Source organism: Sarcophilus harrisii, chromosome 3 (assembly GCF_902635505.1).
Source record: "Sarcophilus harrisii chromosome 3, mSarHar1.11, whole genome shotgun sequence".
Taxonomy (NCBI): domain Eukaryota; kingdom Metazoa; phylum Chordata; class Mammalia; order Dasyuromorphia; family Dasyuridae; genus Sarcophilus; species Sarcophilus harrisii.
Genome location: NC_045428.1, coordinates 384,392,734 through 384,415,588, shown reverse-complemented (window position 1 = coordinate 384,415,588; position 22,855 = coordinate 384,392,734).

The window sequence follows — 22,855 nt, the reverse complement described above, 5'->3', positions numbered from 1 at the left end:
CCTGATCATTTATCAATTGGGGCATGGCTTTTTTAAAAAAATAAATTTTACTCAGTTCCTTCTATGTTTGAGAAATGAGACCTTATCAAAGAAACTTGCTTCAAAATTCTTTTTACAATTACTATCGCTAACTGTATTCCTCCTCCACCCCATTTATTCTCTTCTTTCACCTTATCCCTTGTAAAAAGTGGTTTTGGTACTAACCACTCCTTCCCCAATATAGCCTCTCTTTTATCATCCTCCGCCCTTCCTTTATCCCACTCTCCTTCTATTTTCCTGCAGGATACAATAGATTTCTATACTCTTAAGTATGTAATTTCCTCTTTGTGATAACTCTGATGAAAATAAGGATCACTTTCCCACCCTCTGCTCCCCTTTTCCATCTCTATTGTAAAAACTTTTTCTTGTCTCTTTTTGTGGCAAATGATTTGCACCATTCCACTTCTCACTTTCTTTCTCCCACTACCATTATCTTTTCATATTCAACTCACACCTGTGACCTGTCTAGACATAATCCTTCTAAGTGCTGTAATAATGAGAAAATTCTAATGAGTTACTAGCATCATTCTCCCAAAGAGGGATGTAAATATATAAATCTGACTGAGTTTCTCATGATATCACCTTCCTGATTACCTTCTTATGCTTCTCCAGAGTCCTGTATTTGAAAATCAAATTTTTCACTCAGCTCTGGTCTTTTTATAACAATTGTTTGAAAATCCTCTATTTCAGTGAATTACCACTTTTTCCTTTGAAGAATTATATTCAGTTTTGTTGCATAAGTGATTCTTTTTTTTTTCTCCAGAGGCAATTGGGATTAAGTGACTTCCCTAGGGTCACACAGCTAGAAAGTGTAAAGGATCTGAGACCATATTTGAACTCAGATTCTCCTGACTTCAAGGTGGTATTCTACCCACTGTACCACCTAGCTACTCTGAGTATTTGGTTTTTTATTGTAATCCTACCTCTATTGCTCTGCAGAATTTCATATTCCAAGCCCTCTGGTCCTTTAATGTAGAAGCTGCTAAACCTTGTGTTATCCCAACAATGGCTTCTCTATAATTGATTTCTTTCTTTCTGGAGGCTTGCAATATTTTCTTCTTGACCTGGGACTTCCAGAATTAAATTTTGGGATCTTTCAAGAGATGATCAATGGATTTTTTTTTAATTTCTATTTTACCCTCAAGTGCTAGAATATCAGAACAGTTTTACTCAAAAATTTCTCAAAAGATGATGTCCAGGCTCTTTTTTTTATTATGACTTTCAGGTAGACCAATAATTTTAAAATTATCTCTCCTGCATCTATTTTCCAGGTCACTTCTTTTTCCAATGAGATATTTCACTTTTTTTTCATTTTTTGGTTTTGCTTTATTGTATTTTGATTCCTCATAAAGTCCAGGTAATGTTCAGGCTAGCTTTCTGGAGTATCTCGGGACCAGCCCGAGTTCTTGGTCTTGGTGGAGGAGGCAGGAGAGTCACCAGGATGGTCAAAGATAGAATGTCTCATTTTCAGTCCTTCTCAGCCCTTATATATCTTAGTACAATTATATCATTACAGAATACTGAATATGTGTGAACCAGAGAAGCATTACATTACCATGCTAAGTATTAAGTATAAATGTGAACTAGAGAACCATCATCTCAATAATTCCACTGAGTTAATACCTTCTTTCAAGTATACTTCTCCAGAGTTCCAGACCTCTACATCTCTCACTTTCTTTTGTTTTAGAACACAAGCAATTACATCCTTCCTGACTTCTCAGGGAAGTGAGAACATCAAACCAGATATTGTTAGCAGATTTCCTCTGGACTGAAGGGTCTTACTTGAAACAAGTATACATAAATCCATTAGCAAGGGAGGCTTTTCACAAGCAAATAGCAATATAACACAGGCTAGTTGTGATGTAACAAACAATATGAATCAACATGAGGAATTATACATGTCCATAAGTCCTAGAAATAGTCCAAAACCAATATATTGTTAATTACTTCATGTGTCAGGGAATCCAATCATTCCTGCAGATTTTGAAGGCCTTCAGTATTCTCATAGACAATTTTTGATGTTCATGAGTCAATCGCCATCTGATGTTTCTTGGGTCTTCTCTTTTTCATCAAGGATCTTCTTTTTTTCTGTCTCTCTCCAATGGACAAGATGAATATGGCTCCTTGGCATCCATCTGATTCCTTCTCCATCTGTAGAGATACAAGCAAAACCTCTCCTCCAAGCAGTTAACCTATCTGGTCCCCTCCATTCACCACTTTCTGGATCTCTCCACATCACCTGACAATTATCTAAAGATAGTAGAGCTGCTGGCACTGGACATGGCCCTTCTGGTGGGTTATAAAACCTGTCTGCCAGAGTCAGTGTTTCTTTGTCAAAAATCAACAAGTTGATTGTATAAAGAGCTAATTTTAGAAGTTCTCTATAGTTACCTGTGGCTCCCTTTTTCTTTTCTTTTCTTCTTTTTTTTTTTTTTTGGTGGAGCATCTTGATGTCTCTTTTTCTCCTCTCTACTATTGCCTGTCTTTGAGGATTAAAAGGTATGCCAGTGGTGTGTAAAATCTTATACTGTGCACAAAAGTGTGCAAAATGTTTAGAAATATATGCAGGTCCATTATCTGTTTTTATTGATTGTGGCACACCCATGATTGCAAAAGCTTTTTTAAGGGATTCAGTGACTACTCAGACTATCTCTTTTATTGCTGGTATTGCAAAAGTGAATCCAGAAAAGATGTCTACTACGACATGGATAAAAGCCAAATGACCAAAAGATTTCTAATGGGTCACAACCATTTGCCAAATTTCATTGGGTCTCAAAGTATGAGGGTTGTTCCCTGGAGGGAGCATAGGAACATGGAAAGGAAGACAAGCTGTATAGACTTTTACTATGCTCCTTACTTTCTCTTTTGTTATCCCAAATTTCAAAGGTAAAGCTCAAGCAGCCTAATGATATTTAGAATGAGATTCTTGGGCTGCCTGAAATAAAGGAGTATTGGCTAACGTGATTACAAGGCTATCTGCCTTTGAATTTCCATAAAAAATAGGACCTGGAAGTCCACTATGAGAGTGAACATGCAAGATATAAATCTTACCTGGATGCTTTCTCACTTGCTCTTGTAGTTCCTTAAAGAGCTGATATATATTGGAAGCTACAAATTTTATTTGGGCTGTGAAAATTCTTTGTACCATACCTATTGAATAGGCCTACTTAGATATTATATTTATATCTCCTAGATTATAAGTAAGAGGTAGAATGATTTCATATAATTCATTCTGCTGAGTGAACTAAAAAGGAGTTCTGACTACTCTCTTTATACTTAAGTCACGAGAGTATACAGAACAAATGTTATGTTTGGATGTATCTATAAAGGTCCTTTAAAAGGTACTTTAGAAAACTTTTTTTCAAAAATCCATTGCCAATTATGTAGATGGGTTATTTTTAATGGAGACCTGTGTGTAAAATCTGGAGCTGTGAACAATAAAATTAGCTATTTGGGGATGGTTTCACAGCATATATTAATGTGTGCATTGGTATAAAAGGTGTATCCTAAGGTGCTTATAGTACAAAAACTTTCTTTAAGAACAGACAAGTTGAACACCTTAAATGACTTTCAAAAATTGATAGTGTTAGGCTGAACTACTTATCAATTACAACCATTATATGATATTTTAAGGGGAGACAGTGCTTTAAACTTACCATGCCAGTTTACAAAAGAAGCTCAAGAGGCTTTGAGGGAAACTGAACTGGCTTTATCCAATGTGGTTGAAAGAGTTACTCAATAACCCTTGGAAATAACAATTTTTGCTACAAAAGAGGCACTCACAGGAGTCTTTCATTAAGGAGACAGTGTGTTAGAGTGGGTGAACTCCCAGCACAACCAGAACAAAGCCTTATTTCTTACCCAATGCTTGTGACTAGAATTTTATTAACAGCCATTAAGCAAGAAGTACAATTATCTGGGATAAGTCCTGAAAAGATATACACCTTTTATATCATCACCATCCTCTCACCTGAAGAGATCCATTCTACAAGTCTAAGTTAAACCTTCAGCAGCCACTGACAGCTCCCATATCACAACAGTAGGTCAGTAGAATCAATTAGATACACATGACACAATAATAAAGACCTATAATCATCTAGTATTTAATAAACTTTCAAAATCCAGCTTCTGCGATTAGAATTAATTATTTGACAAAAATACTGAAAAAACTGGAAAATAATATACCAGAAACTTGGATCTTTGCCAAGTTCACACCCTATATCAAAATATGGCCAAAATGGGCCCATGATTTGGGCACATAGGATAATACCATAAACAAATGAAAAGAATAAGGGAAAATTTACCTGTCAGATCTTTGAAGAAGGATGAAATTTATAACCAAAGAAGAGCTAGAGAACATAATGAAAGGTAAAATGGACAACTTTACATTAAATTTTAAAAGTTTTGCATGAAAAAAAATCAACATAAACAAGATTAAAAAGTAAGCATAAAGCTGGAAAAAATTTTACAGACTGTTTCTGATAAAAAAGTCTCATTTCTCTAATATATAAAGAACTGACTGAAATTTTTTCAGAATACAAGCCATTTCCCCAATTAAAAAATGGTGAACTATGAACAAGCAATTTTCTGATGTTGAAATTGAAGCCATTTTTAGTCATATGAAATAATGCTCTAAATCACTATTGATTAAAGAAATACAAATTAAAACAATTCTGAAGTCGCACCTCATACCTCTCAGATTGACTAAATTGACAGGTAAAGATAATGATAAATATTGGAAGGGATGTGGGACAACTGGGACACTAATACATGGTTGGTAGAGTTGTGAACTGATCCAAACAGTCTGGACATCAATTCAGAGTTATGCCCAAAGTCTTATAAAACACTGAATACCCTTTGAGTCAACAGTATCAATACTGCGTCTATTTCCCAAGGAAATCATAATAGAGGGAAAAGGACACACATGAAAAAATGTTTGTAGTAACTCTTTTTGTGTGTCTATCAGTTGGGTAATGGCTGAGTAAGTTGTGTTATTTAAAGATCATAAAATATTGTTCTATAAAAATGATGAATAAGCTGATTTTAGAAGAGCCTGGAAAGATTTACATGAACTGATAATGAAAGAAAAAAGGAGAACCAGGAACACATTGTACACAATAGCAGCAAAATTGTGCCATGATCAACTATGGTTCTTCTTAGCAGTTCAGTGATCCAAAGCAATCCCAATAGACTTTGCTCAGAAAATGCCATTTGCATCCAGAAAAAAGAACTATGGAAATTGAATATAAATAAACAAATATGATCACTGTTTTTTTTTCTTTTTTTCTCTCTCTCAGCTTTTCTTTTTTGCTCTATTTTTCTCTCCCAACATGATTCATAAAGAAATGTGGATTAAAAAATAAACTAAAAAAAAAAAAGAAAAAAAGATCTAGATTGCAGTCCTGAATCTTAGTCCTAATGGAAGGAGAACAGCAGAATTCCTGATATCAGGGGCAAATAGACCCTGGTCATATTACCAGAGCTGAAAATCATACTTTGGGTCAATTACAAATCAGAGCACAGTATAAGATATTAGTAAATAGAATTCTTCCTAGATCTTACCACCTTGAAAGACGCAAAAACTTTTAGGTCTCCAGAATTACTTCTAAAAAAAGCTGCATCACAAACCTTGAAGCTTGGAACAGTTCCTTGTGCACTTGAAAAATAGAGCCCTAATTTGATGCAGAGTTAAAAGTCAAGAAATAGATTCGGAAAATGAGCAAACAACAACAGCAAAGATTCTGACCAAAGGAAGATTTTATGGTGACAAAAATGATCAAAACACATCATCAGGAGATAACAAAGTTAACATTTTTACATCCAAAGCTTGAGAGAAAAATATGAATTCTTCTGAGATCATTAGAAAGGTCAAAAAGATTTTTAAAAATCAAATAAGAGAGATAGAGGAAAATTTGAGAGGGAAATAATAAGAGTGATATAAGAAAATAATAAAAGAGTCAATATCTTAATAAAGGAGACACAAAAGTACAGAAGAAAAAAACTCCTCAAAGTCGTTGGATTTTCATAAATCCAGTGAGAAGAAATGGGGGGGAAATATAAAGAAATGTACACTTGATCAAATGGAAAAAAAAGGTACAAAAGCTCATTGAAAAAAAATAATTCCTCACAATTTAGAATTAGACAAGTGAAAGTTACTGACTTTGTGAGAAAATAAGAAAAAATCCAACAAAATCAAAAGAATAAAAAAAATAGAATACTATGTAATAGCTCATTGGAAAAGCAAATGACTTAAAAAACAGAATGAGGAGATATAAATGAAAAAATTATTGGTTTACCTGAAAACCATGTTTAAAAAATAGAACCTAGACATCATCTTTCAAGAAATTATTAAAGAAAAGTTATGAAGGTAAAATAGAAGTTGAAAGAATCTAGTAATCACCTTCTGAAAAGATCCCAAAATGAAAACTCCCAGGAATCTTATAACCAAATTCCAGTATTCCAAGATTAATGAGAAAATACTGCCAACATTCAAAAACAGACATTTCAAACATTGTGGAGCCACAAATAGCACAAGATTATCAGAATGGGCAAAAAAACATTTGCATGAAAATTGCCTAGTGCACTGAATGATTAATTGATTTGTCCATGGCCACATAACTACTGTATGGCTGTATGGCATAAACATATTTGAACCCAGATCTTTCTTACACAAAATTTGACATACAAAATAATGTCCCATAGTGTCACATCAATGGATGTTCCAAAAATGTTTTTTGCTAAACAATTGTTTATGAAAACATAAGTTCATGATTTGTATTTTGAATTCCTATTAGAAATTTTGAGTAATAATAATATAATGAAATTCAGGAAAAAATACTTCAGACACCCTATAAATATTTATAGTAATAGGTTTTAACTTGAATATATTTTTTTTATTTAATAGCCTTTTATTTACAGGTTATATGCATGGGTAACTTTACAGCATTAACAATTGCCAAACCTCTTGTTCCAATTTTTCACCTCTTACCCCCCACCCCCTCCCTCAGATGGCAGGATGACCAGTAGATGTTAAATATATTAAAATATAAATTAGATACACAATAAGTATACATGACCAAACCATTATTTTGCTGTACAAAAAGAATCGGACAACTTGAATATATGTTGAAGAAAAATTTAATTCAATTACCCTGATTTGAGTACAATGTTATAAAATTCAAGTGTTGATATAATTAAACTTGTACATTCAAATGGCTATGAATAGATCATGATTTCTTAGACCTGAGCTCTTACATGTATGGTATTTAGATGGAGATGCCTATTCCAAAATCCATGGGGCCACTATAAATTATTGACTTATCAGATTCTCACCATCTGACTGTGTCATTGAATTTTATATTGAAATTGATTATTATATGTCATTATTTTCCTCTGTTGCATGATTGTATAATGTGAAAAAACTGTATTCCTGTGAACAATGAAGATATCTAAAACTGAAAAATCTGTATAGTAGAACCAGATATTGTGTACATCATAACAGAAAAAAAAATCTTCTATTAGTTAACAGAATTGTATGAAATACGAAAATATATTACCTTTGAGGATTGCTACCCTTTAAAAGTCCTTTACTAAACTTTACTTGAAAGCCTTTTGTTAAGTTGTTCCTTTAAAATTAAATGCAAAGAGGTAAGCGCAATTTCTATTGTGCAGTGAAAATTTTGATAATTCATTCTTGCCCAGTGCCATCTCTAAGAGTTGGAAAAATTTGGTGCCTTCATCTGTTAATCAGAAAAAGATAAAGACCTGAAGACAAGACAACAGTCTCTCACTCAGTAGTTTTAAAAGCTGTAATCTGTTGGGGAAGAAAAAAAATCAAAAGACTGTCACTTTCTTTGCACATTGTCAATCATTAAGCATGGCATTGCTGAAGAACCTTGACATGATTTGCATTTCTTTGTTTCCCCTATGAAAAGGTAATGCAGGGTGTCTGTCCATGAAGTTCTTATATCCTGCTTTTTCAGGTGAACCAAGACATTCATATTTTCATGTAAGTGTAAATCAGTTTTGAATGTCATATGTATGTATTTTTACATTCTTCCATATAAACATAACCCTGAACAACCTATATATGTATAAATGAGAATGACTTTGAAAAGCTACATGTATCTCAATTATAGTCAGTATTCTATTGTTGACTGAGGTGGCTCTGAAACCTATGAAGTGAAATCTGTGCTAGCTGAAACCACATGTAGACTCTTTAGATGCTGCTGCTATTAACAGGTACATCTAGCACAAAAAAGTATATATAGTGGATTCACAGTAAATATCAGTGGATTATTTTTTTTTATTTTCCATGCTAAGAATATGAAAAACCTATATCCACATTAATGTAGCCCTTGTTTCAAGCCCATTATGTATCCTTAAAGTTATTTTGTAAGGTGACTCATCCTCAGATTAAATCATTTCTTCATAAATAAAATTTCTTTCATTTGCCAGAAATTTATACTCAACAGAAATTTATGTTAACATTAATTTAGTTTATTAAAGAAGATATAGCCTCTCTCTTTATACACAGACACACACAAACATATATCTTTATCCTAAATAACTAGTAACAATTGTAATGGGCTGAGGTTTGAGTTGATGCACTGAGGTCCCAAGTATGTGAGGCTAAATAGTAATTGGGCTATACTCTATTAATATACATGATTGGATAATGAATGGTCCCTGCCCACTCTCCGTGCAAGTCCTGATGTGTTGTATAGGAAATGATGATTTTGGTGGGTGGAGGCAGAGAGGGAGACAGGAAGAGAAGCTGGGACAGATTGGGCCTGGGTTTGAGACTCCGAGCTGCTGGTTGTGTGGCTGCTGGTCGAGCTAGCTTCTTGACTCAGCTGCATGCATTGCCATCGCCGATTCTCTTCCACCTCCGATGCTTCTTCACTGAGAATAAAGACTGACGATTTTCCCCTAACCTGAATTCCTGACTCCTGTAGATTTAAAAATACACGATCTTCACATCTGGCGCCCAACGGTGGGAACCAAGGACTGAAGAAGTCTCCGGTGACCAGGAACTTGGGTGAGTATTGTTAATAGACAAATAAGGAACTTATTTTCTTAAAAACTAAACCAGTATATATCCCAAAGCGATTATAAAGAAGGGAAAGGGACCTGTATGTGCACGAATGTTTGTGGCAGCCCTTTTTGTAGTGGCTAGAAACTGGAAACTGAATGGATGTCCATCAGTTGGAGAATGGCTGAATAAATTGTGGTATATGAAAATTATGGAATATTACTGTTCTGTAAGAAATGACCAACAGGATGATTTCAGAAAGGCCTGGAGAGACTTACACGAACTGATGCTGAGTGAAATGAGCAGGACCAGGAGATCATTATATACTTCAACAACAATACTAGATGATGACCAGTTCTGATGGATCAGGCCATCCTCAGCAACAAGATCAACCAAATCATTTCTAATGGAGCAGTAATGAACTGAACTAGCTATACCCAGAAAAAGAACTCTGGGAGATGACTAAAAACCATTACATTGAATTCCCAATCCCTATATTTATGCCCACCTGCATTTTTGATTTCCTTCACAAGCTAATTGTACAATAATTCAGAGTCTGATTCTTTTTGTACAGCAAAATAATGTTTTGGTCATGTATACTTATTGTGTATCTAAGTTATATTTTAATATATTTAACATCTACTGGTCATCCTGCCATTTAGGGGAGGGGGTGGGGGGGGGTAAGAGGTGAAAAATTGGAACAAGAGGTTTGGCAATTGTTAATGCTGTAAAGTTACCCATGTATATATCCTGTAAATAAAAGGCTATTAAATTAAAAATAAAATAAAAAAATAAAACTCAAGCTTAATCTTGCAAAAAAAAAAAAAAAAAAAACTAAACCAGTAATCTTTTTTTTGGCTAAAATGGGACAAATGCTAGCTAAAGACTCTCCATCCCTGCCCCCAACCCCACCCAAGAGTGGTGCTATAGAAAGCATGCTTAAGCTGATAAAAATACATGGGTTACTTATAACTTGGGAACAGATAGCAAGATTTGTGGGTATATTAAACTGCATCTCCCCTTGGTTAGTAGAGGAGGAGCAGATCTCTCGAGATAACTGGTCCCGGGTTGGACAAGAGATGTCCATGCATTTCAGAGAATGTGGTCCTCACTTAATTTCCATCGAGGCATTTTATTTATACAATATATTTCAGCTAGCACTAAGAAACCCTATCCCTAGAAGAAAGAAAAAACCCATTGCTCCAGCTCCCAGTAGCCAAGGAGGGAGGCCTGATGGGAGGAAGACAATGAAGAGATTAATGATCATATCCCCACAAGGCATGGAGACTTAAGTGAGCAAGGGTGTGGTGACCTTCCCCCTCAGGAGGCAGCTTCAGCCACACCCCAGGAGCAAGTGATTGACTCTCCTCCACCAACTCCACCCTCTGGGATGGAGGGAGGAGGGGCAGTGGGGGGGCAGTGACAGGACCAATCTTGAGTAGGCTGCAAGAGGCTTAATGAAGGCCAAGAAAGGGTGTGGACATCCGGGAGCTTCAGCCACTTATGTTTCCTGTAATTTCCCAGTGTAATGCCTCTGGTCAACAAAGTCGAAGATACGCCCCTTTTAAGGTAGAAATCATTAAAGATCTTAAAAAGGCCTGCACTATTTATGGGGCTACATCAGCTTATGTTAAGATGCTATTACAGAATTTGGTTTTTGAAATCTTGACCCTGATGACTGAAACTATAGAAGGGTATGTCTAGAACCTGGACAAAATTACATTGGCTTTCTGAATATAGTGAGTTCTTGTGGGAACAAGCCAACAAAATAGTCAAAATGCTGTTCATGCGATCACCTATGACCTACTACAAGGTATAGGTCCATATGCAGACGTCATGCACAGGTTAATTATTCAGTAGCAGCATGAGCAAATTGCTGCTAATGCTATCAAAGCGTGGCTTCGATTCACAATAAAATGACAAGGTGAGGAATTCAAAAATAATGCAAGGGCCAGATGAGCCCTTGCTACCTTTAGGGACGTTTGCAGACTGCTATCCACAAGAACTAATGGGGAAGATCCAACAAAGATGTTTTAATAAGGCAACTTGCTAAGGAAAATGTTAATGAGGTGTGCAGAAGGATTATACTAGGACTGCCCAAGGATGCCCTTTGAGGAGTTCATGAACGCTGTGCCACAGTGGCACAAATTCCTTTATAGAAAGACATGATACAGACTTCCAAGATCCCAACATGGGTAGACAGGGTCCCTTCTGGCAAGGGACTTCTAGAGGACACATCAATGCTTTCAGTGTGGTAAAGTGGGGCATCTGAAAGCTCAATGTTGATAGAGGCAGAGTGAGAAAACAGGGTGGGAGAACAAGACCCAGTATCCCATGTCCAAAATACAACAGACTCCATTGGGCCTCAGAATGTGAAGGTTCAGGGAAGGGATGAGGGGCCCAGCCCAGGGCCCCAGGCAAAAACACTTGGGGCATGATGGAGCCAATGGTGACCCAGAGAGTGCCTGACGCAATACCCCAATATGACCAATCAGCCAAGAAGCCATATGATGGCAGAAGGGATTACACAATCAATCAGCAGGAAGCAACCTGATGGAAGAAAGGGATTACAATTGGGAGAATAGGAGTTGTATGCAGCTGAGACAACTGAGAATCCCCTGGAGAGGTGAAATCTGTTCCTCCAGCCTATGGATCCCTTGCCTCCAGGCACAGTAGGCTTGACCATTTTACCTCCTGAGGTTCGTACAAAACGTGTCCATCCACATACTGATGTGGGAAATGGGAATGTGTAGATAATATCCCAGTCACCAATACAGGCAGACAATGTGTGACTTATCACCCAGGAGAAATAGTAGCATCAGGTTTACCTACAGAATCCTAAAGCAGCCTGGTGATAGTCACCCAGATTCTGATTCCAGATCACAAAATCCAGCAATTTACTGGACAGGCTGTAACAACTGGACCGACCTATGCTCACAATCTATATAAATGGCCTTCCATTGGAAAGGATTGGTAGACACTGGTGCAGATCGGACGGTCATTAGAGGTCCAGCGGCCCAGTCACTGGAAATTAAAAGCAGACACCAACGTCTGGTTGTAGGAGGACAATAGCAGCTGAAGTTAGTGCTGCCCTATGAGATGGACTTTTGAAGGCAAAACAGGAGTTTTTACTCCTTTTATAGTTGAAAAATCCCCATCAATCTGTGGGAAGAGACGTTTTACAGCAATTAGGTTAAAAATGAGTACTTCGGTTTTTAAGCGGCTGCTGTTGAATGCCAACACTTTACCTGTTCCTATCCAATGGAACGATACCAGTGGGAAGAGCGGTGGCCCTAAGTAAAGATAAAATTCAGGCCTTATTAGATATAGTACAGGAGCAGCTTGACAAGGACACTTAAAACCTTCTCTAAGTCCTTGAATTCCCCAGTGTTTGTTGTGAAAAAGAAATCTGGAAAATGGAGGATGTTAACGGTTTAAACGTTAAAAAGTGAATGAACAGATGGAAACTATGGGAACTCTTTCAGCCTGGACTTCCATCTCCCACTCAGTTGCCTAGAGAATGGCCTCTTTGGGTCATAGATATTAAGGATTGTTTCTATTCTATCCCTCTGGATAAGGAGGAATGAAAAAGATTTGCCTTTTTCAGTGCCCAGCGTTAACAGCTAGCCTTAAAAAGATATGAATGGACGTTTTGCCACAGGGAATGAAAACAGCCCTACTATGTGTCAAATGTATGTTGCTGCTGCTCTTGTCAGTAAGAAAAGCATTCCCAAAAGTTAAGCTATTACATTACATGGATGACATTTTGGGATGTGCACCTGAGGAACAAATGTTAGAGGCATGTCTACAAAAGACCATAGAAACACTAAGGAATTACAAATTATACATAGCACCAGAAAAAATTCAAAGACATGCTCCTTTTCAATATTTAGGATATGAAGTATACCCTGAGTTACATTCAAAACTCTCCTTAAGAACAGAAAAGCTAAACACATTGAATGATTTTCAGAAATTGATAGGAGATATCCAATGGATGCGACCAGTGTTAGGTTTGACTACCTATCAGTTACAACCGATATGACATTTTAAGGGGAGACAGTGCTTTAAATTCACCACGCAGCTTACAAAAGAAGCTCAAGAGGCTTTTGAGAGAAGTTGAACTAGCTATCCAATGTGGTTGAAAAGAGTCACCAAAACCCTTGGAGATATCAGTTTTGCCACACAAGAGGCACCCATAGCAGTCCTTCATCAGGACACAGTGTGATAGAGTGGATGAACCTCCCGGCACAACCCAGAACAAGCCTTACTCCCTACCCGTGCTTGTGGCTTAGAATTTTATTAAAAGGCCACTAAGTGAGCAGTACAATTATCTGGGACAAGACCTGACAAGATATACCCTTTTATACCAATACACAAATTAATGTGGTGTTGAGACCATCCAAGTGGCAAATTTTATTAGCCATGACTTCAAATTTTTACATGGGTCTCCATTAAAGATAACTAGACTATTACATAATTGGCAATGGATTCTTAAAGAAAAAGTTTCTAAAGTTCCTCTTAAAGGACCAACTATCTTCACGGATGCATCCAAACATATTTGTGCTGTGTACTCTTATGATCTAACTATAAAGAAGTAGTCCAGAACCTCTTTCAGTCCACTCAGCAGAATGAATTGTACGCGATCATTCTAGCTCTTACTTTTATCCAGGAGACATAAATATAATATCTGATTCGGCCTATTCAGTAGGTGTGGTACAAAGATTGCCACAGCCCAAATAAAATTTGCAGCCTCTTAATATCAGCTCTTTAAGAAACTTCAAGAGCAAGTGAGAAAAGCATCCAGGTAAGATCGAATATTACATGTCCTCTCATAGTGGACTTCCAGGTCCCATATTTGATGGCAATTCAAAGGTAGATAGCCTTCTAACTATGTTGGTAAATACCCCTTTGTTCCAAGAAGCTCAGGCATCTCATTCTAAATATCATCAGGCTGCTCGAGCTTTACGTTTACAATTTGGAATAACAAGAGAGGAAGCTAGGAGCATAGTAAAAGCCTGTACGGCTTGCCTTTCTTTCCACGCTCCTACACTGCCTCCAGGGAAGAACCCTTGTGGTTTGAGACCCAATGAAATCTGGCAAATGGACAGCAGCTGTAACAACTGACCGACCTATGCTCACAATCTATATAAATGGCCTTCCATTGGAAGGATTGGTAGACACTGGTGCAGATCGGACGGTCATTAGAGGTGCCAGCTGGCCCAGTCACTGGCCAAAGATTAAAGCAGACACCTACATGTCTGGTGTGGAGGATCAATAGCGTGAAGTTAGGCTGCCCTATGAGATGGACTTTTGAAGACAAAACAGGAGTTTTTACTCCTTTTATAGTTGAAAAAATCCCCATCAATCTGTGGGGAAGAGACCATTATGAGTCTTTTGGTTGTCTGTCTTTCATCCATGTTGTGGTAGACACCTTTTCGGGATTCACTTTTGCAATGCCAGCAGCAAAAGAGACAGCCCGAGTGGTCACTGAATTCCTCATACAAGCATTTGCCATTATTGTCACAAGCAATAAAAACAGACAATGGTCCTGCTTATACTTCAAAACATTTTGCACACTTTGCACAGTATAAGATTTTAACACACCACGGGCATACCTTTTAATCCTCAAGGACAGGCAATAGTAGAGGGAGAAATAGAGAATTAAGACACCCTCCAAAAACAAAAGAAAGGGAGACAGGTAACCCTAGAGAACTTCTAAATCTCGCTCTTTATACTATTAACTTCTTGATTTTTGACAAAGATGCACTGGCTCCGGCAGACTGGTTTTATAACCCACCAGAAGGTCAGTGTCCAGTGCGAGCAGCTCCACTATCTTTAGATAATCGCCAGGTGATGTGGAGAGACCCAGAAAGTAGTGAATGGAAAGGACCAGATAGGCTAACTGCTTTGGGGAGAGGGTTTGCTTGTATCTCTACAGGTGGAGAAGGAATCAGATGGGTGCCAATGAGCCATATTCGCCTTGTCCATCGCAGAGAGATGGAGCAGACCCTGAAACAAGGGAAAGACCAAATATTGGGTAGTGCTGGTTGATTGTGCTTTCACCATTGAAAAGAGTGTGGCAGTTATGGCGTTTGACTCATGGACATCAAAGATTGTTGGACTTCAAAACCCTTAGGAATCATTGGATTCTCTGAGCCATAGGACTCGAAAACTCTCAGGAATCATTGGATTCTCTGAGAAATGATAAGACTGTTACAACACTTCAAAATCTGCTGGATCATTGGATTCCCAACACATAATAAGACTTTTTCAGGACTTCAAAACTCAGGGGGATCATTTGGATTCTGACATGTGAAACAATGGACAATAGATTGGTTTTGGACTACTCTTGGCTTGAAGAAGGTGTATGTGTGACTGTTGTTTACATACCATTCAGGACTTCTGGTGATCTTTTCCAACACCATGTTGATTTATATTGTTTTATTCCGCTACTTCGTGTAAAATTCATGTTTGTTACACCACATCAAGCCTGCACTGACTGAGGGAGGGTCATCCCTAATAGCCTCTCGTTATTGCTATGTGTGTGAATACCTCCCATGCTGATGGGTTTGTGCATAATAAGACCCTTCAGCCCAGAAACCTAGCAACCCCATTTCCCTTTGGTGCTTTCTCCCTTCCTGAGATGTCAGGTAGGGCGTGATCATTCCTTTTAGTGCTTTCACCGCCTTTTCTGAGAAGTCAGGAGGCTGTGATCACCTCCTTTCGGTGCTTTCACCTCCCTTCTCTGAGAAGTTAGAGGCTATGATCACCTCCCCTTGGGGCTCTGACCTCCCTGAGGAGTCAGGGATGGCATGACCACCTGTGTTCTAAAATAAAAGAAAGCGGGAGATGTAATGGGCTGAGGTTTGAGTTGATGCACTGAGGTCTCAAGTATGTGAGGCTAAATAGTAATTGGGCTATACTCTATTAATATACATGATTGGATAAAGAATGGTCCCTGCCCACTTTCCATGCAAGTCCTGATGTGTTGTATAGGAAATGACGATTTTGGTGGGTGGAGGCAGAGAGGGAGACAGGAAGAGAAGCTGGGAGAGATTGGGCCTGGGTTTGAGATTCCGAGCTGCTGGTTGTGTGGCTGCTGGTCGAGCTAGCTTCTTGACTCAGCTGCATACATTGCCATCGCCGATTCTCTTCCACCTCCGATCCTTCTTCACTGAGAATAAAGACTGACGATTTTCCCCTAACCTGAATTCCTGACTCCTGTTGATTTAAAAATACACGATCTTCACAAACAATATGTGAAAAATAAGGTAATTTCAGTCTGTGATGTTCAAGGAAGGCCTTTGAATAATTTCTGAATTTTTGATTGAGTGAATCAGGAAAAGATCATCATAGAAAAGATCATATTTAAACTTATAAATTAGATCTTGTGAATTCAGTAGGATTTTTATTTTTAAATTAACTTTTGATTTTATTTTACTTATAAGCATTTATTTTCTCTTCTAAAACAGATAAGTGGAATTTTAGATGTAAGGAAGTGGAAGAAAGGCAGTGATGTTAAAAAAAAAAGTACTGAAATTTTATGTGAGATAATAAGGATCTAAGGCCAGAAAGTAGGGTATGGGAACATCAGTTTGTAAAGAGACTTAAATTGACTTGAACCCAACTTACAAGAAATGAAACTATATTTTTAAAAAATTGGAGATGTAGCAATACAAATATCAGAAAAAGCAAAAAAAAAATCAATCTAATTAAAAGAGATAAAGATGGAAACTATATTTGCTAAAAAGTACCATAGGTGATGAAATAATATCATTTATTAAACATATATGTACCAAGTGTTAGAATATCCAAATTACTAGAGGAGAAGTTAAGTGCATTACAGAAAGAAATAGATAGCAAAAATATTCTAGTGGGCCTTTTGACCTTCATCTCTTAGAACTAGATAATTCTAAGCAAAAGTAAACAAGGAAAAGTTAAGAAGGTGCACAGAAATTTTAGAAAAGTTAAATATGACAGACCTCTGTAAAAAAAAATAGAATGGAGATAGAAAGGACATTTCTTTTTGCCCAGTGGCACACATGGCACTAAGCCTAAAACTGATGATATATAAGGGCATCAATCAAGATGCCCTTACAATCAAGAGCAGAAAGCTAGAAATATTAAATTGCATCCTTTTTAGATCATGATACAACAAAAATTCCATGTAACAAACGATCATGAAAAAAATAGACCAAAAATTAACTGGAAATTAACATTCTAATCCTAAAGATTGAGAGGATCAAATAGTAAATTATAGAAGCTATAATTTCATTCAAGACAATGAAAACAATGGCATAACATCCAAACTTATGAGAAGCAGCCAAAAGAGTTCTTAAGGTAAATTTTATATCACTAAATTACATGAATAAAATAGAGAAAGAGGTGATAAATGTATTAGACATAAAACTAAAGAAGCTAGAAATAGAATAAATTAAAAATCGCCAATTAAATACCAAATTAGAAATTCTGAAAATCAAAGGAGAGAATAATATTGAAAGAAAACTATTGAATTAATAAATAAAACTAATAGTCTGTTTTATTTTTTTTAAAAAAGAGTAAAATAGATAAATCTTTGGTTAATTTTATTGGAAAAAAGAAAGACTAAATTATTGGTATCAAAAATGAAAAGGGCAAATTCTTCATCAGTGAGTAGAAATAAAGTAATAATTAGGAGCGATTTTGTCCAACTGTGTGAGCTTATAGCAAGATACATTTGAAATAAGTCTACAATCTAGATATAAAAGGTAATATTATAAGTATATTAGAGAAACAATTTTTCCTATCAGATTTTTGGAGAAGAAAGGAAATTATAACCAAAGAAGATATAGTAGGCATTATAGACTATAAAATGGATAATTTTGATTACTTTTTAAAATGTTTTTGGGAAACAAAACTATTGTGGCAAAGATTAGAAGACAATCAGAAAGCTGGGAAATAATTTTATAGTCTTTTTTTTTTCTGAGAAAGGCATCATTTCTAAAACATATAGAGAACTGAACCAAATTTATTATTTGATTCATAATGACTTATTAAGTCATAAGAAATGTATCAGTGGCGTAGGTTAGGGTCACAAGACATAGTGTCAGTGATTATAATAAGTTGGTGTTTGATAAACTCAAAGACTCCAGTTTCTGGGAAAAAACTGTCATTATTTGACCAAAATTACTGGGAAAACTGGAAAACAGTATGGCAGAAACTAGACATATAATGGGTACATGATTTAGACATAAATGGTAATACAATAAACAAATAAGAGAAAAAAGAAATAGTCTAACTTTCATATATGTGGAGAAGTGAGAAATTTATTGCCAAAACAGAACTAGGGAACATTATGAAATGCAAAATGAATAATTGTGATTATATTAAATTAAAAAGTGTTTGCACAAACAAAATCAATGCAGCCAAATATAGAAGGGAAGCAGAAAGCCAAGGGGAAAAATATAGCCAATTTTTCTGATAAAGGCCTCATTTTTTTTTAATTACAGTTTTTTTATTGACAGAACATATGCATGGGTAATTTTTACAACATTGTCCCTTGTACTCACTTCTGTTCCAACTTTTCCCTTCCCTCTCTCCACCCATTTCCCTAGATGGCAGGCAGTCTCATACATGTTAAACATGTTAAAGTATATCTTAGATAAAATATATGTGTGCAGATCTGTACAGTTCTCTTGTTGCACAAGAAAAAATTGGTTTCAGAAGGTAAAAATAATCTGGGAAGAAAAAAACAAAAATGCAAGTAGCCCACATTCATTTCCCAGTGTTCCTTTTCTGGGGGTAGCTGATTCTGTCCATCATTGATCAAATGAAATTGAATTGGATCTTTTCTTTGTCGAAGATATCCACTTCCATCAGAATACATCCTCATACAGTATTGTTGTTGAAGTATGTAATGATCTCCTGGTTCTGCTCATTACATTTAGCATCAGTTCATGTAAGTCTCTCCAAGCCTCTCTGTATTCATCCTGCTGGTCATTTCGTATAGAACAATAATATTCCATAACATTCATATACCACAATTTATTCAGCCATTCACCAATTGGTGGACATCCTTCAATTGCCAATTTCTAGCCACTATGAAAAGGGCTGCCACAAATATTTTTGCACATACAAGTCCCTTTCCCTTCTTTAATATCTCTTTGGGATATAAGCCCAATAATAACACTGATGAATTGAAGGGTATGCACAGTTTCATAACTTTTTGAGCATAGTTCCAAATTGCTCTCCAGAATGGCTGGATCCATTTGCAACTCCACCAACAATGCCTCAGAGTCCCAGTTTTCCTGCATTCCCTCTAACATTCGAGGAGTTGTGAAATAATCCAGCCATTTTGGAGAGAAATTTGGAACTATGACCAAAGAGTTATCAAATTGTGCACACCCATTGATCCAGCAGTGTCTCTACTGGATCTGTATCCCAAAGAGATAATAATAGAAGGGAAAAGACTCACATGTGGAAAAGTGTTTATAGTGAAAAGGAACTGGAAATTGAGTGGACACCCATCAGCTGAGGAACAGCTGAATAAATTATAGTATATGAATGTAATGAAATATTAGTGTTTTATAAGAAATGATGAGCAGACTCATTTTAGAAAAGCTTGGAAAGACATGAACTGATGCTAAGTGAGTAGAACCAAAAGAACATTGTTAAATGTTCTGTAAAAACAATATTATATGATGATAACTTGGAATAGACTGGGCTCTTTTCAACAATAAAGTGATTCAAGGTAATTCCGATATAATTTTATTAGAAACTCCCATCTACATCCAAAAAGAGAACTATGGAGAATGAATGTTGATCAAAACAGTATTTCCATTTTTGTTGTTGTTGTTCACATCACAATTCACAATTATGCAAAGGTAAATGCTGAAAATTTTCTTTGCATGTATTTGGAAAAATAAAATAATATAAAAAAGACAAACAAATGAAAAAGATGCCATCTGCATTGAGCAGTATACACCCTCATTGATGAGATTATTAATATTTTGAAGGGTTATAATTTGTACAAGGTATTTTGATATGTATGCTCTAGTAAACAGAGTCCTCGTTAACATTCTTGGAAGGGAATAGCAATTAGAAAATCAAAGGATTAGTGCTTATACTTTTATTTTGAAATATAATAACTTAAAAACATGCTTTTAATGTGACTCATGATGTAAAACTGATATCTGAGTGCAGTACCTACTATAAAAAATATTATCCATGATATTCAAATGAACTTGTGAAATTAAACAAATTTTAGCATTAAAAAATAAATACAAGCAGTTTCTCAATTGATACAGGAACAAAAGATATGAATAGACAGTTTTTAGATGAAGAAATTAAAGCTATCTATAATCATTTTAAAAACATCATAAGTGATTATTGATTAGAGAAATGCAGTATAAAATAACCTTGAGATACCACTTCAAACTTGTTAATTGGCTAAGATGACAGAAAGAGAAAATGACAAATGTTGGAAGAGAGTTGGAAATACTGGAAGACTAATTCATTCTTGGTAAAGTTGGGAACTGACTCAATCATTCTTGAGAGGAAAATGGAATTATGTCCAAAGAGCTTTAAAACTGGGTATATCCTTTGATCCAGCAATGCCATTACTAGGATTAGGTCCCAAAGAGATCATAAAAAATGCAAAAGGACCAACATGTGCAATAATGTTTTTAGCAGTTCCTTTTTGTGGTGGCAAGGAATTGGAAATGGAGGAGATGGCCATCAATTTGGGAATAGCTGAATAAGTTGTCTTTTTTGAATGTAAAAGAATAGTATTGCTCTGTAAGAAATGATAAACACATTATGTTTCAAAAAAAAAAAAAAACCTAGAAACATTTACATGAAATGATACTGAGTGGAGAAAACAGAACCTGGGAAACATTGTACATAATAATAGCAATGGTGTGGAATTTGTTCTTCTCAGAAATACAGTGACTGAACACAATTCCAACAGACTTGTCATGAAAAATGTCATCTAGATCTATAGAAAAAAAATCTATGGAAATTGAATGTGTTTGGAAGCATACTATTGTCACTTTTTATTTTTTTTCTTTCTCATAGTTTTTCCCTTTTGTTCTGATTTCCTTTTCACAACATAATTATTATGGAAATATTTTTTTAAAAAAGTGTACATGTATAACCTAAGTCAGACGACTAGCTGTCTTGAAGATGGAACAGGGAAAGGAGAGGAGAAAAATTTGGAACTCAAAAATCTTACAAAAAGGAATGCTGAAAACTATATTTACATGCTATTAGAAAAATAAAATGCTATTAAGTGAAAAAATAAACAACTTTACACAAAATAAATTGGAAAGAGGGGCAGAGGCAAGATGGCAGAGAAGGCACACTCAACTTTCTAAGCTCTTCTCTTACCCTCTTTATCAATATTATATCGAGCCTCAAAAATAGTCTTGACTGCTACAATTCATAAAGATTAGAAGTATAACTCACCAGCGGAAGATAATTTGGAGTCTCGCCAAAAAAGGTTTGTCCTTGGGGCTCGGGGAGAGATCAGCACAAGCAGGGAGAGAGCTAAGGCTCCAAGCAGAGCCCCAAACTGGAAGTGAGAGCACAGATCACAGCACAATCTTGTAGCCCCAATCCGCAGTATGGGGCTTTTCCTACTTTTCCTTGGGGCAGTTGCAAACTTGCATGGCAGGAGGACACAACCCAGGTTAGCCTCTAATCTGCACAGGGGTTCGGCTTGGGGCAATAGAGCATTTGCAGGGTGATTTGCATCTGGGCGGAGACTTTCTGGCAGACTTCCGGTCCAGCCGGGCTATTTGCTGGTCAGCTGCTAATACCCACAGCCCCACAAGGGATTATGGCTTGGGGAAGTGAAGCTTTCACCACTTAGTCTCTAGACTTAGAACAGTCGGTAAACCACACAGCTCAATTGGGCACTTTGATAGCTCAGCCAGTCCTAAATCCACCTTCAGGTGGGGGAAGGGGAAACTCTCACTCAGAGCACTCCCATACCTCAGAGCCAGAAGCCATTTTACATCTCTCTCAGCTCTGCAGAGGAAGCTGGCAACCCCCTTGCCTAGAAGGCATACCTTAAAGGCTTTTAAAAAAAAAATGTAAAGAATGATTGACAGCTTCTATACAGAAAAAGAAGAGGTCTGCAAACCTGAAGAGACTAATAGCAAACAGGCACCAGACAATACTCCAAAGGGGAATGTTACCTGTCCCTTTTTACATAATGCTCTCATAGAAGAGACCATTAAAAGTCTCAAAAGAGAGTTAGAGGAAAAATGGGGAAAGGAAAGAGAAGCTTTACAAGAGAGCAACAACTATCTATGACTAATAAGAATTAGAAAAGATAAAAAATTACCAGGAAATGCAGGGAAACAAAATTTGTGAATTGGAAAAAGTAAAAAAAAAATGTCAGGAAAGTAAGATTTCTGAATTGGAAAAGAAAAATTTAGCAAGAAAGTAAGATCTGTGAATTGGAAAAAGAAAATAATTCACTAAAAAAAAATGAGTGAAATGGAAAAAAATTCCATAGAGCAAAAAAATTCATTTAAAAACTCAATTAGACATATATAGAAAGAAGTAAAAAAAACTAATGAAGAAAATAATTCATTAAAAATCAGAACTGAACAAATAGAAACTAATGATTCATTGAGACAGCAAGCATCAGTCAAGCAAAACCAAAAAAAAATGACAAACTGGAAAAAAACATGAATTATCTACTTGCAAAAAAGACAGACCTGGAAAAGAGATCTAGGAGAGATAATCTGAGGATTATTGGACTTTCTGAAAATTATGATGAAAAAAAGAGCCCAG